At 48.7% G+C, this 15202-nt stretch overlaps 1 protein-coding gene across 1 annotated transcript in view; it reads right to left on the minus strand.

Annotated features, from left to right (window-relative positions):
* TRIP4 (thyroid hormone receptor interactor 4) overlaps positions 1-15202 on the minus strand; it is a 91182-nt gene that overhangs the window by 563 nt on the left and 75417 nt on the right. The window lies entirely within an intron of this gene.

The following is a 15202-nucleotide window of genomic DNA, read 5'->3' on the forward strand; positions in this document are numbered from 1 at the left end:
AGGCCATCACAGTCATCCCTCGCAGAGTCCCAGCTGAGGGCTCCTCAGAGAATTCCCTAGCACCCTGGCCACGGCCACAGCAGCAACCATCTGGCATCACTCCCTCAATCAATACAGGCTTTGGCAGGTCACAGCTCTCAGCTTCAACAAGACATTACTCACACGCTCCCTGCTCGCCATTTCCCTCTGAATTATTGAACACCCCCTGCTCACACAGCTCCTGGGATGGAGACTAGATCCCTCCTAACAAAGCTCCTGGGATGGAGACTAGAGTCATTTCCTAGAGCAAGACACTGACTTTCCATCCCTGAAGCTCGGAGCATACCAGAGAAGGAACACGATGTGTTATCTCAATATAGGAGCACCAAGAAGAGCTTGATTCCTCAAAAAGCCATCACAACATGTGACAAGTGCAGGACCAAGACAGGCTGAAACCCAGCAGGCCAGAACTGAGCAGAGCTGTTAAGGGGGAGCCCAGGGCCAGAACAGCCGTGGCGGGGGAGAGTGGGGGGCAGTTGCAAGTTAGAATAGAGGGGCAAAGCAGAGCTGTGGAGGCAGCCAGGACTGACACTGCAGGAGGGCCTGTGTTTCCACACAGGGGCCTTTCTGGTGTCGCATGAAGGAAGCAGAAGCTACTCCTGCCCACGCTATGCCAGTCAGCACTAACTAACCTCCTCTCCCACGCCAGCCTAATCCCTAACACAGGCTCAGATCTGGGACGCACTCAGATGCATTCTGCAGTGGGCACTTCCCTGGAGACAATTGTGAAGTAAGCCACAAAAAAAAAAAAAAGCACCAGAGTCACTAACTGAAATTAGCTGGTGGCGATTACATTTACGAGACATAATTAACACATGAAATAGCTTCTTCCCAGCAGCCAGCAACACAAAACCCAGCCCTTCCTTTCCAGACTCTCCCCTCGACCAGCCCTCCGAAAGCAGCCCCTCTGTAGTGCCACTGTACTCCCCCTCCTTTCTGAGTACAAGGGCCCAATGAGTCATGTTATTATTTATGAGGAACTCTTAAAAAAAAAAAAACAAAAAACAAAAAACAGGTGACCCTTTTTCTTTTTTAAATTAAAAAATGCATTTTTAAAAAGCCCCAGCAGGCAGGAGCCTGGAAAGCAGCTTCGTGATGCATTTCCAGAGACACAAACACTGTAAAAATGCCAAGGATTCTTTCATTGCACGGGCTGCAGCAGCCAGATCATTTTCCATCTGCTCCCCACAGCATCCCCAGCTCTGTACAGCTAATAATCCACTCTCTGACAGGTCATTACGGAGATTTTTAACCCCAGGAGCCAGGGGCTAGCATGCGAGCTGGAAATGAAAAGCACTGACCTCTCATTTCAACGGCAGAGAAAGTGCAGAATCAGGAGAACGCTGCACGCAGCACTGGAGTCACTAACAGCTTTCAAAAGCCGCCATGTGTGTTCCTCCCTCCCTCTTCCCTTGCCCTAGCCTCCCCCAACACAGGAAAGCCACTTCCCAGCTTGGTGAAAGCACAGCAGTCAGCCTCCTCAGCTCTTCCCGACCAGCTGCTCAAGTCTACCTGCCTCTCTGGAGCTGCTCTCCCTGTCCACCACTGCCAGAGAGTGAGTGCTATTTGCGCTTTGCTGCTCCAGCTGAGATCGCAGACTCCCTGCTCACTGCATGGCTTGGCCTGGGGGGAGGGACAGCGACATGCAGTGATCAATTCTCCTCACTTAGCCCCGTGCCACCAAAGCCAAAAGCAGCAAAGAATCTTCCCACCAAGCTCTGGTGCCCACCCCAACTTGTGGCCAGCAGAGCATTCATGTCCCAGGAGTTCCCTTTGTACCTCCTGCCTCCAGCAATTCCTCTGTCCAGATGACAGGGGGATAAGGAGTAAAACTGCCTGCATTTTTAGATCCTGAAAGTCCTTGCTGAGGACAAGATCAGCCCAGAGGACAAGGCGCATAGTATCTATTCATGGCATTTCAGAGATAACTGATTCTGCTTTGGCCCACAGGCCTTCTTCCCTCCGGCATGCAGAAGGGGAAGAAGGATTTGTCAGGTAATGCCAGTTCTGGGGCATTCCTGGCAACACAGCCCAGGCCCAACCATGCTTCAACCTCACAACACCCTATGTTTGTCCTATCAATGGCACAAAAGGAGATGATGGTGGCTCCTGTGAATCCAAGTCAGGAGTTCCTGGGACTACACCTGACTTGGATTCAATGGATCACAGTAGCCGCCATCATCTCCTTTTGACATACCAGTGTAGCCCATTGCGACTGCTAAACCCAACAAGCAAAGCCACACACTGCCCTGAGTGCAAGGCACCATAACCAAGAGCAACCACAACAGGACCAACACTGACTGCGCTGGATAGTCTAGTAGCCTGCTTCTGCTTTGCTCTGCACCAAAGCACTGAGATGGAGGAGGTTTCACCTCTTTGCTTTCCTATACTCTCTCAGATGTACTGCCATTTTTAAAAACATGAGCTAAAGAGTAGGGCTCTGGCCTAGCCCAAGCAAACAAACCTAGCATCTCTATGCGATTACCAACGCCGTAGCCCCCTAGAAGGAAAATAGGTCCTCAGAGAGAAGAGGCACAGGATCAAACAGAGATTTCAAGAGTACAAGTAGGGCAAGCTCATCCTGAAAAAGAGAAGCCAGAGGAGACAGGGCCCTGCAAACACAGACAAGGAGGTCAGAGATAATCGCAGACCAGACAGGCAAGAATGGGCTCTGTAGCAAGGACTGCTCTAGGGCAGGGGAGGGAAAGCATTGTAATGCCAAGTGCATTCCAGGCAAGGGGGCTAGGCAAGAAAGAAAGTAGGACATTGCTGTCATTAGAGAGACCTCATGCAGAGCAGTCTTCCCAACCAGCCAGCAGCCCACATGTTGGAGAGCAATGGCAGGAAGAAGGACTCACTGACCCAAAGGCCATTTCCATCTCAGAAGAGTGATTCCCAAGGTCCCAGATCCCATCACACACTCCTGTGCTCATTGTCTTTCACTGCGAGTCATCTGTGTGGTGAAACTCAAGCCACTGACTCCACCTCAGCATTGGTGCTCGGCCCCAGTCACCACCTCCAAGCTCCTATTTTCAGCCTACTTTGTATCCTCCAGGCCCCAACACACCTACATGACTTTTGCCATGGGCTAAGTGCCTCTGGTCCCTCTCCAACTTGGTGCTACCACTTTACTAATGTGGCTTCACAGCCCAACCAGGCTAACACAGCTCTGGCAAAGAACATGAGGCCACACGGGTGCACATGCACACCACAGACTGTCCGGAAGCCCCCAAAGCGCCAAGAAGTCAAGTAGGTCTGCCGTGGGCAGAAACCTAGAGGTCACATTGAATTTTCCTGTTCTTAGCTGCAAGAGCCAGTAAGCTGGAATGAGTGGGAAACAGGAAGTGATTTGGGCACCCCTCTAAAATGCCTTCTTCATTAAGTAACATATCACTGCAAGGAGCACACCATGCCCTCAACTTCACCCAGGCAAGCCCAGAGGTGCAGACACAGGGTGCTCTTCTGTAACCAAACCCAGGGCTTAGCACCAGCTGTAGAGGGAAGTGAAAACTAGGGCAGACAAGTCAACGCAAAAAACATCAAGGGACTTCCCACGTCTTCCTGACGAGGTGAAGAATTCCCCCACATGCAGCAGGGGGACTTAGCTCCCCCCTGCCCCACAGGGGGTGCAGCCTGTGGAGACTACGGGTTCCAGCATGCAGTGCTGCCCCCATTTTGGAGCAGAGCAGTGCATGCTGGGCCTGTAATCACCATAGACCCCACCCTCCCCACTGAGGAAGATGGACACCACAGCCTGATCCATTTTATACAGCTCTTGTGCAGTCCTCCCCCATCCTGACCAGCTGCCCTCGCTGGGTGCCCGCTGCATGCCCTGCATTCTCCCAGCCGAGAACTAGAGGACTCGGGTGATTCATGGAATCGCACAAACAGATTTACACAGCCACAATTCATCCTTCCCCTCAGCCCCGGCCATTGAGAGATTGATCCCTACACAACATGAAAAGCATGTGCTCACTTGTTGGGCTGGAGACCTGCCAACAAAGCATTTTAACAGCCGTCCTGGAGCAAAGATCCTACCAGGAGACAGCTCTCCACTTGGGAATGCTGCACACACAGTGCCAGACATGAATAATTCAGCTCCATTAGGTGCTGGGACCTCTACAATCCCCAGCTAGGCGCTGGGAGGGAGCCAACGCATTAGAGGCAAACCTGAAAGTTCACTTTCTGAGCTAGCAGCCGCTGGCAAAAACACAACTCCAGAAAGCTATTCAAATAGGGCAAGGGAGTGCTTCAAACCAGCACCAAGCAGAGCTGGGAAACCATGCGAGCTGGAGCTCTTTGTGTAAAATCACATGCAGGCGACTCCTCTGTGAAGCCACAGATCTGCATTGCTTCTAACTTTCCACCGTCAAACAAGAGGCGGAAAAAGCTAAACAGGGACTGACTGAACACCCCAGGGCGACAAAAACCAGGAGCAAGCCATTCCACTGGCAGCAAAGCAGCCAGCCCACACATAAAAAGACTGCCTCGTACCCATGTGCTTGAGTCTGCGACGCTCCGGGATTAGCCTCTGGTGGCTTCCAGACATGACTGACTGCAATTTTCACCCTGATTAACTTTCAGGAATGCCCACAACGAGGAACAGCAAAGACGATGGAAAATCTCCTGCACAAGGCGTTTCCTCTGGCCAGGCAGCTGCCACTCTCCAACACAGCAAAGCCGAGAAGGATTTCAAAGGGCTGCCTGCCCTTTCTGGGTCCAGCCATGGCAGCAAATGCCTCAAGGAGTCCCCCCCACCCCAGAAAGACAAGCAGAGCAAGAGGCAAATGCAGCACTGGCCAGGGGTGAAAGCAGAGAGGCAAGATCAGGGGCATGGCTGCCTTTGCCAAGGCCCTAAATTGGTCCCTGCAGCCTTGCCCAGCATATACCAGTTATCCCATCTGGCAGTACTAGTGTGCACCCTGCCAAACGCGCCCACACAGGAATGTGAGAGGACATGGTGCTGCGGGGCCCTCTCTCTTGCCATGTATTGCTGGCAGCCTGCCAACAGCTTTCCCCATCCGCTGCCTCAATACAAGATCCCTTTTTGTTTCCTTTTACGACTAAAAGAAATTGTGAGGGGGCGGCGGGGAGCAAGGAGAGAGAACGTGCCTCCCTTTCCAGACACGAGCTCCCTGCTCCACTCCAAGCGCTACATCTGTAATCCCCCCCAGCCTGGCTTGTTTGGGTTGAATTTTCTTAAAGTAACTCCCGTGTCTTTCTGGTCGCTTTCTGTTTAAGATGTTCCTTTCTCCCCGCCCCCTCTCTCTAGTGATGGAAAAAAAAAAGCAATGCTGAACGCGAGCCAGCTGGCACGCACAAGAGGAGACGGCAAAAGCTGCACAAAGGAGCTTCCTCACTCACTCGCTGCTTTTAGCTCAAGAAATCACGCAGGGGAGGAGGGTTTCATTCCACTCTATGCATCAGCCAGGCTGGAGCAGACAAAGGAGTTCAGACCATGACACCCCTTTGGAGCAGCCCCCACCCCACAGGGAAGGTTTCCTGGAGCCCATCTGCACAGTGGGAGTCCAAGATGTTGCAAAACACACTGAAGTGCAGGACTTCAAAACAAGCTGCTCAATCTGGAATGAACCGGGGGCAAATGGGAGGACTGGCGTGCACCCATCGTCCTCGTGCCACCTTCCAACCAGGGGCTGCTGGAGTGAACCTGAGCACGGGCCACACTGGCAGCCTAGCGATAGCACATGGGCTGCACCCAATATGAATAAAATGGAGCCACCGCTCCCTCTCTCTCTTTTAACATGGAAGTGTGCCCCACAAAGACTACAGGATCCAGCATGCAGTGCAGCCAAAGTTTTTGGCTAATGGTAGAAGAGTGCATGCTGGGACACAGAGTTTCCCATGACCAGTGATTCTCAACTGGGTGCTTCAAGATCATTTAAAAAACGCCGCAGGATCCCACACAACATTAGAGGTGTGCAAATGTGAATTACGAGATCCACTCACAGAGTTCAAACAGGAATCTGTAGTTTTAAAAATATTCTGCCCTGGTGTGGCCTTTCTAAGGTCTTTGCAATAAAATTGCTTTGTTATTTTTGTATAGTCAAAGAACAAGTGAAAACTAGGAGCTAGCATCTTCTCAGGGATGTCTCCAGTCTATTGAGGGGGGCTTTATCAATGAGTGCCTCGAGTGTAAAAAGATTAAGGAACCACTGCCCTAGGCGCACCTTTATTGGAGAGAAGAGTCTATTCCACGGCAGCGTTTGGTCTATGAGCCGTTCGTTGTAAAACATTGATATCTTAGAATGAAAGGCACAATCAAGGCACAGAAAACAGCATCCTATGCCCCTTCTGCTCCTGCTTATAAATATCCCTTTGACAAGGAGAAGCAGGTAATTGGAAGCAATTGGAGACGAGGATGGGGAGCGAGACAGAAACCGGCAGTCCTCCTCCTAGCTCACCAAGCTGTTTTGCAGAGGGAGCCATGGCTATTTCTGGATCATGTTCTGAGGAGTTGAGGTACAGCTTCTACCTGGATTCAGCTAGCACGCGCTTGCGCGCGCGCGCGCACACACACACACACACGCGCACACACGCACCCCCCCCAACCTAATATGAATCTGATATCAGAAGTCAGAAAATGCAGAGTTAAGGCTGAAAACGCAACCTTGAATCCACGCCCTTGTGCTCAGATCCTTGAAATATGGCCTTTCCTTACAACTCTGTTCAATTACAATGCCACAGACATGAAAGTCCTATAAAACACCAAATACAGCATGACCGTACATGCAGCCTTCAGACCTGGCCTGATTACAGGTCTACACAAAAAGCTTAGTCAGACTATTTGAAACACTGTACTTGTTTTTGTTAACACCTATTTAACTCTGATGCCAAATTGACTTTTGGGAGAAAGTTTCCTGAAGGGATCAGAAGGTTTGATCTTAAAAGCGAGGTCCAAAAGTTCACAGTACTCAATCCCTTAGCACCAAATCCTCCAGCCACTCCCAAGAAATCTAGTTATGACATTCCTGATATTTCTGAGGCAAAGAGGGGGGGAAAGGCCCGTGCACCCATACACAAGAATAAAAAGTTGCAGGCTTTCTTTAACATTATGAAAGAGGAAAACATGGCACTTTCCTTTTAACCCTTGCACTTCACACTGTTATTAACCTGAGTTCTTGGCATAGTTTCTCTTTAAAAAAAAAAGTTGCCACTGGAGTTCCTAATTCATTAGACCCATAATCATTTTGCCTTTGATGTCATTCAAGCCCTGTAATTTCTGACCAAAGCTTCTCACATACTCAATAACACACACCTCTTCAACTTCCTGGGGCAATTTGTGTGGAAGATCAGAGTTCTGTATCTCATGTCTAATTAGCACCTAGTTAAATATCATTTAACTACTTGGCATGAGCTAGACTCATTCTTAAAATTTGGGCCAATACTTATGCAACTAAGGAGGAGTCATCCTTATTTGTGCTGCTTAGATTAAACCAATTTCATGGCAGATATTTCAATAAAACAAGCATCAGATATCATTGCTTAGTATACACATTTTATCCATAGAGCACCCTCGACTCTCACCTGCCTCCTGGGCAGAGGATGGTAGGCAAATGAGAAAAAAACTGACATGTTCACACCTGCTCACTGCTCCTTCAAGCACTGATGATGGCAATTTAGCAACACAGTCATGGGACCAGAGGACTGAAAAGCATCTCCCAAGACAGTCTACTGCACCCACAATCCTAACAGCTCCCTCTCAGTACGAGATCAAAAAGGACCATCACAGTTTTACTGCTAGGAACCCACCCAGAGAAGTTAAGTGACTTCTCCAATCACACCACAAACCAGCGTCAGAAATAGAATATGGGTCTCCAGACTTCTGGGTCATGCCTAGCCCAGATCATCATGCCTCCCAAATAGCCATTTAATCTTTCCCTAGCAACCACTTACTAACCTCAGCTCCTTGGCCTTTAATGGCCAAAGTCAAAACCGTTCCTGGAAATAAATGAGATGAGCAACCCATCACTTCACATAAACTGCATGTGGCCTGGGACTTTGGGAACCTCCTGCTGGACCCTGCAGCAACACCAGTCGCCTCTGCTGAAGCTGCCCAGTGGACTAGTTTGGAGTTGCTATGGTGAGACAGTCCAGATCTATTGCGATGTGACCCATTTCCCTGGCACATACAAACAACCCAGGCAAATAACATTGCTATAAACCTAGTACCATCTTATCTACAAGCAGGCAGGCCACTGAGAGGCTATGTCTATGAGATAGATCAGAAGGTATTAGTGTTTCAAGTTGCCCACAAACCATAGGTTACGGAATCCTGCTCCAAACCACATGGCCTCCAGCAAGGCATGACCAATGATCTTATACTAGTCCAGGTTGCTTGCAATGTGTCCAAGGTTTGCTACAGTTTATTTCTGTAAGGCATTTTAACAGCAGCCCCAGACTAGTTAACATAGAGCACTGGGCTCCAGATTTCAGAACTTAGATCAAGCAAAAAACCCAATAACCACTGATCAAGAATCACTTAAAATGCCCAAGCTATCGTCTATCCTGAAAAGTTAGGTTCTTAGACCAAAGACCTAATCCATGATAAGGGCAAAAGTTGTTGAGTGTAATATCTTTTAACGGACCAAATGCATGGTTGGGATAGAGTTAGACAAGCTTTTGGGTACCACAGTACTCTTCCACAGGTCTCAAGGAAGGGTACTGTGGTACCCAAAATCTTGTCTAAATCTCTCTCAACCATGCATTTGGTAAAAAAAGAAGATATTACCCACAACAACCCTAGCCTCTACTTCACACCAGGGTGTGGGCAGCCAGCTCAGGGGCCACTCGGGGAACCAAGGTGCTGACCAGGGTTGGGAGGAGTGAGCAGATTTCAGGAACAAGCTGAAGGCCAGTCCGAGAGCAAGGTCTAGGAAAAAGCCTAGTCAGGAAACTGGAAGATCAGGCAAAGAGCAAGCCTGGAACCAGATCGAGCCCTGTTGCCCAGACACTTCCAGCTTCTGCTCAGGAGCTTTTATGGGGGAAGCAGAGGGTCAGCTGACCCCAAATGGCCAGCTTGTCAGTGGTCAGCTGTAGGGTGGCAGGCCAGGATGAGCTACTGTGCTGACCAGGCTGAGGCCCTGGGCTTGAGGCCATGGCCTGACACTATCACGTATTTCCTGGACCATTACAGCTATAGCATCACAAATACTCCTTAATCTATGCTATGACCTTTTAGCAAAGTTTTCTCTTTAACTATTGAGCCACATAGTAAGGGTCAACAGCCTGTTAGCTGCCAGGGCAGTTCATGCCAGTAGCCTGGCCAGATATATAGCAGCCCAGCTGGAACAGCACTCTTTTCTATGCCCATCCTATGAACCCAAGCTGGCTAATCCTACATTGCCCACATGCCACTTTGTGCCCACCCTCCAAATACTCTATACCCACACACATGGACAACAGACTAGCAGCCTGTAACTATGCCTGCCTGCCCTCCACGCAATCCATCCTCTGCTGCAGTGCAATGGGAGGTTTTTTCCCCATTATATGCCAACACGAAGCACGGTGAAGCAGCGTGGTAAGTGCAGCTGTAACCAGCTGTGAAGGCAAAAAGGCCACTGCATGAATACAAACTGGGCAGCATTCACTTGAAACCAGCTGTGCTAGAGAAGCCAAAACCCACATTGCCAACAACTATCAGCCTCAGGCAAGATGCTCCAGAGGAGACAGGGTTCAAGCAATATGCCATTCTGTCTCAAAAGCCTGCTTACTTAGTATCAGCAGAGGCACTTGCTTTTTAGGGCAAATGTACAGACCTGGCATAAAGAAGATCAAAAAACAAGGCAAGCCAGAGAAAACTCACTTTCCTGGTACAGAGTATCAGTGAAGTTAGTGATGGGGTTATATGGGACAGATTTTGATTTTCGCCCATACAGAGATTTTGCCTCCAGCAGATTCTGTCTCGTACCAGTTACACCTGGTGCAACTGAACTGATTTAAAAACTGGTCTCATTACATCAATGCAAAATCAAATATGGATGCACTTAACTAGGTTAAAGCTTTGCTTAAATTACAGAAGTAAACTGATTTAAGACAGGCTTAAACTGTTTTAAGGGCATCTGTATTAGGGGCCTGCATCAGATTAAGTTAAACTGATGCCAGTCATATCAGAGAGACCAAGCCACAGAGAAAGTAAATAAGAAAGAACTGATTAAAAAGGTGCGGGCTGAAGGCCTGCAAGATTTCTACTCAAGAGGAATTGGCTTTGAAAGAGGCATGAGCAAATGAAACAAGGGAACATGAAAAAGGTGATCACAAGGGTTCTCCACAATCTCCCAGGAGATGATGGGAAACACAATGCCTCCAAAGATAACAAAGGTCACAGGCAGCTGATGGGCACAGATGACAGTGCTGAAGTGAACGCTGTGCAGGGAGAAATAGCTCCCAATTTTTTTTTCCTGTTCATCTAATGCCCATAAGATGGCTGCAAACACATGCATGTAATTTAGGGCTCAACCTCACCTTGGATGGTATTAGGAGCAGGGAGAGGGGTGGACTGGGTGTGATGTGACCAAACCAGGCTCTTTACCTTTTACATTTACAGGATTCTAAGGGCACATGCCAAGATTACCATAAATAAAAAGCCCTGTCAGCTCCGGTTGCCTGGGCAAGATAGAGGGCTCAGTGCAACCTGGCTGAGCATGGAGACTGCATTTCAACTCCAGCTGCTGGAGGAAGGAAGGGGAGGAAAAGGGGAAGGGAGAAAGAAGAGCGGGTGCCATGCCTCTGGGTTGGTTGGAATTATAATAGATGCAATAGCTAAAAGCGCTCCCTACAGGCCGGGGAGCTGGTCTCAGAACACAGCCAGTGCAGGGAATGGGGAAGGGTCGCCCACAGACAAGCAGCCGAACAGCATTAAGCCCGATGCTAAGGAGACCAAGAGCCAACACTCACTAACCAGCAGGCAGAGAGCCATTACCGTAGCTTATTGTTTGATTTCCAGCTTATGAGTCTCATCTGCAAACTCAGAGAAAATAACCGGACAGAGCAAAATGAGCCACATGACCAGGAAAGTGCTGCCATTCCCTTTTGATTCCAAGGTGAGAGCTATGGTGCCCAGCACAGACAGCTGCAGTGTGAAGAGCCTCAGACTGCCCCAGGGGTGACCTCAGCAGTGACCCGATGGCCTGCCCCCTCCAGGAAGGTCACCAGAGACTGTCAGTGTTTCTCTCATTCCCAGCCTCTCCCAGCTGCTGAATCTGGTAGGCAGGCCACATTCTAGCCCTCCCTAGGTGACAGCACAAATGGGCAGCATCTAGCAGATGAAACCTCTCCCGTTCCAAAAATGAAGGAGCTGTCACCTCATCTCTTAATGCCCTTAATTCCCCTTGCTCAATAACCAATTAGGGAACCTTGGCTGGAGCTAGCAAGGGCTCCATTTGCAGCAGCAGAATGTGCATCACCTACAGTCGTGATCTCTCTTGCTGTCAAGCATCAGCCTGGGAGCAGTTTGGGAGAATGGGGCTGCAAGATAAAGAACAAGGCGCAAGGGACAGGCAAGCAGGGACATATCCAAGCACCATAGGGCTGGAGCGTAACCCCCCTCCTTTCAGGCATTTTTAGGGAGGGATAATAAATAGGTGTATCTTGCAGATTAATAAGGCACATTTGAAAAGCCCTGATAGACATCAGAGCCTTGCTAATTCACACTAATGACCCATTGCGAATTACAGAACTTTGTAAATTAGCAAGTGCATAAAGGAATACAATAAAAAACCCGCTAGGATCATGCATCAAAGTGTACTTTTGCTCATTTATTTCATGAGCTGGAATTCAGTTTTAATTACTTATGGCAATACTTCAAATGCTAGGAAAGGTTCAGGAGGGGGTTTTGCACAGAAATAATGAAATCTTCATAACAAGAAACCTCACTACAGCATCTGCCACAAAGCCTTTGGGGAGACACCACTAGTTTTGCATGGATCAAAAAGGTTCTACCGAAGCATGTTATTCAGTGTAGCTAAAACTAGGTAAGTCTGCGAGACCACTCTAACACCCCAGTTTCATTCATTTGAAAATTTACAAAACATTTATTCTTTTCGACTACAAAAGCTCCATTCTTGGCCTCATGGTAGAAATATCATATTGGGGTAATTCTGAATAAAATCTTCCAGACATTTGTTTTATTCAAACAAGAAAAGGTCTCTCTTTCTAAAGAAAGAAAGAGAGAAAGAAAAGGGTGAACCCAAACACATGAAAAGCACTCAAATATTATGAGTGGTGAGTGAATAATAAGAAGCAAGTCATCATGTCCCTTCAAAGGCAAAAAATAATAAGTTATGAAGTTCTATGCAAACAAACACCACCTAAATGCATTGAAATTTTCAGCTCCCTAAAAGCAGTTGTTTGGCCCAGATATAGCTAAACTGGATCCATGCTTGTACTTAAAAATCTGAGATGCTCCAAAAACATTCCACATGTCTATTGTGCTGTAGGTAAGGGTAGAGAGTGAAGGTATGACACTGCTCATTTAGCTTTCCCTTTGACCCTTTTTTTAATCTAATAAAAGAAGGAAAGAAAATGCAAAGACACAGTATTTGCAATGTAAACACAAAAAGCAAAGATCCTCAAAAGAAACCAACCTTCTTCCCTCATCCACAAATACAATATCCAATTGTTAGATTCAGACAAGTACAGAATACACTGTACAAATACATGGCCAAGTGCTTTTCTACACCCTAGTTTTGCTTGTGTTTTAATCGGAGCAAAACATATGTCCCTCAAGATCAGCAATTCTCAACCAGGGTGGCCCAGCACTCTGGGGTGCCAGGAGGTCCTTTTAAGAGTGTTGCACAATATAAACATTGTTAGGTGTGCAAACATCTACACATGATACACAAGATAAACCCAGAGATTTCAAATAGGAATCCACAGTGTAAAAACCATTCTGACCTGCTTTGGTCTTTCTGAGTTCTTTACTACAGAAGATTTTTTTTTCTGTAGTTAAAAAATGAGTGAAATTTGTTTTTGAAACAGGCTGATAAAGTCAAAAAAGTTATGAAGGCGTGTTTAGAGTCTAAAGAAGTTTGAGAACTGTTCTAGGACCCAAACATTATCTAACAGTTTTAAAAGAAATGTGCATAAATCTATTGGAAAAACTAGGCGGCTGACCATTTCAAGGACAATCTGGACAGAATGACTTAAGAACAGGAAACAGGATGCTTCTTATGAACAATCTTTGCAGCAAGTCACTCTGAAGGTCAGTTACCTCATCTGCAAAATGGAACTAATCCTATTTTCCTTCCTTCCAGTGCTGTTTAACAGTTTAACACATTTATAGCAGGGCTGGGCTAGATAAACATTGATCAAAGGGAGAGCAGCAGTTCATTAAAGGATTATGTGTGGACTACCCGTTTTAAAAATTAAATGGCAGTGCCATCGGCTTGGCTTTGAAATGCAGGCCCCTCCGCCTCCAGTAAAACAACCTGCCATAGTTCCATTCAGGTTGGCTCATTCCAGTTTCACCCAAGCACAGGGCTGAGATACATTTTCCTTCAAAAACCCAAGTGACTGGTGTAAGCAGCTGAAAACATGACGGCTTTTTGACTGGAGGGTTACTGGGGCAAGGCCCAGTCTTGCATTCCTTCAGCACCTTTCCCCAGTCCTGATCAAGGCCTAAGTATTAGAACCGATAAGGCCTGGATCTGAAAACAGGCTGAAGTGACTCCGCACACTTGTCCCAGACCCTGAAGGTCGAGGAGTCAAAATGACCCCCCACAAAAAACCTCTGAAGCCTTCTTGTTTGGCAAAGTGGCCACCATAATGATCAGTCAACAGCCTGCCAAGCCCACCAGGATTCTCTTCCCTCCACTCATGCCCTCAGCTCACCCTTGGCATGCTCTGAATAAAGCTGTTGGCAGGCAGTGCTGGCCAGAGCAAACACCGCCCTCAAACTAGGCAGCAGCACTTCCTCCTCTGAAGAAGCCCTGGGAGTGGAGAGAGGCAAGAGGGTGGAATGATGGTTTCCCTCAAAAAAAATCCCCTCCTCTTGGGAGAAATGCAAGCAGAGTGCACCTAAAACAGAGAGCAAGTGTCACACTTCCCAGGCAGAGGGCAAAGTCACCTGCTCACAGTAATCAGCCTAAGGCAACAGAGAGAAGCTGCTCCCAGGTCTACAGGCCCAGCTGGGCAGGTGCTTGAGTACCATCTAACCCGGGATAGACAATTATTTGGGCCCACGGGCCACCTACGGAGTTTTGGTGAGCTGTCACAGGCCAGGTCAGCACCATAGTACCCCTACCCCCACCCTGTCCCCACCTCCACAAGAGTTCACCAAAACTCTCTAAGTGGCCCTATCCCATTTGCCTGGCCACAGGCTCTGCCTGCACAAGTCCCAGCCAGTCTCCACTGAGTCCCCAGGATCAGGCGACAGCTCAAGCAATCTGCTCCCTGATTGCCCCTGCCCGCAGAACTGGCACCCATCCCAGGGGCATGCAGGCAGCGCACTGCAGCTCTACCTTGGCCCCAGCTTCAAAACTGCCCCGCAATCCTGCCCCACCTATCCCACTCCCAAACACCACTCCGTACCCACCCACAGCCCCATCGCTTCTTCCCTACCATGCATCCTGCCAGCACAGGACCCACCCCCACTAGTGGGTGCAGGGTAGACTCACTGGGGTGCCTGAGCACCAGGGCTGGGTCCAGAGGTGACAGCCAGAAGGAGCCGACACTGGGGCTGCCGGGAAGCAGGTCCGGCAGCTGTGTCTCCCCCACCCTGCTGTGCACCTGGGGCAGTGGGACCCGCCACAGCCATCACAGCCGGGGCTGCCCCCTGCACCTGAGCTGGGTGAGACCAAAGGACCCACCAGGGCCCGGACAAAATCCCTTGGTGGGCTGGATCCAGCTTTAGGGCCATATTTTGTCCACCCCGATCCAACCCAACTGCCCAGTTATACTTCTCCTGTTAATCTTAATGCCTTCTCCCAGACTACTCCTAGTGCCTAGACTGGCCTCCTCCCCATGATTGAAATCATGGCTGCAGCACTGTTGAAAGCCCGACCCACCTCCTCACCTTGTACCAAGGTGTCAAGAGCATCTAACTAGGTTGCATTTCTGAATTAGACCAGGTTTCCATAGGACCGGTTTCATTTCATCTGTGAAATGCCACCAGATCCTGCCGGGCCAGGCACTCCTGGAGAATTCA

This window comes from Crocodylus siamensis, chromosome 15 (genome assembly GCF_052110815.1).
Source record: "Crocodylus siamensis isolate JL-2025a chromosome 15, ASM5211081v1, whole genome shotgun sequence".
Lineage (NCBI taxonomy): Eukaryota > Metazoa > Chordata > Crocodylia > Crocodylidae > Crocodylus > Crocodylus siamensis.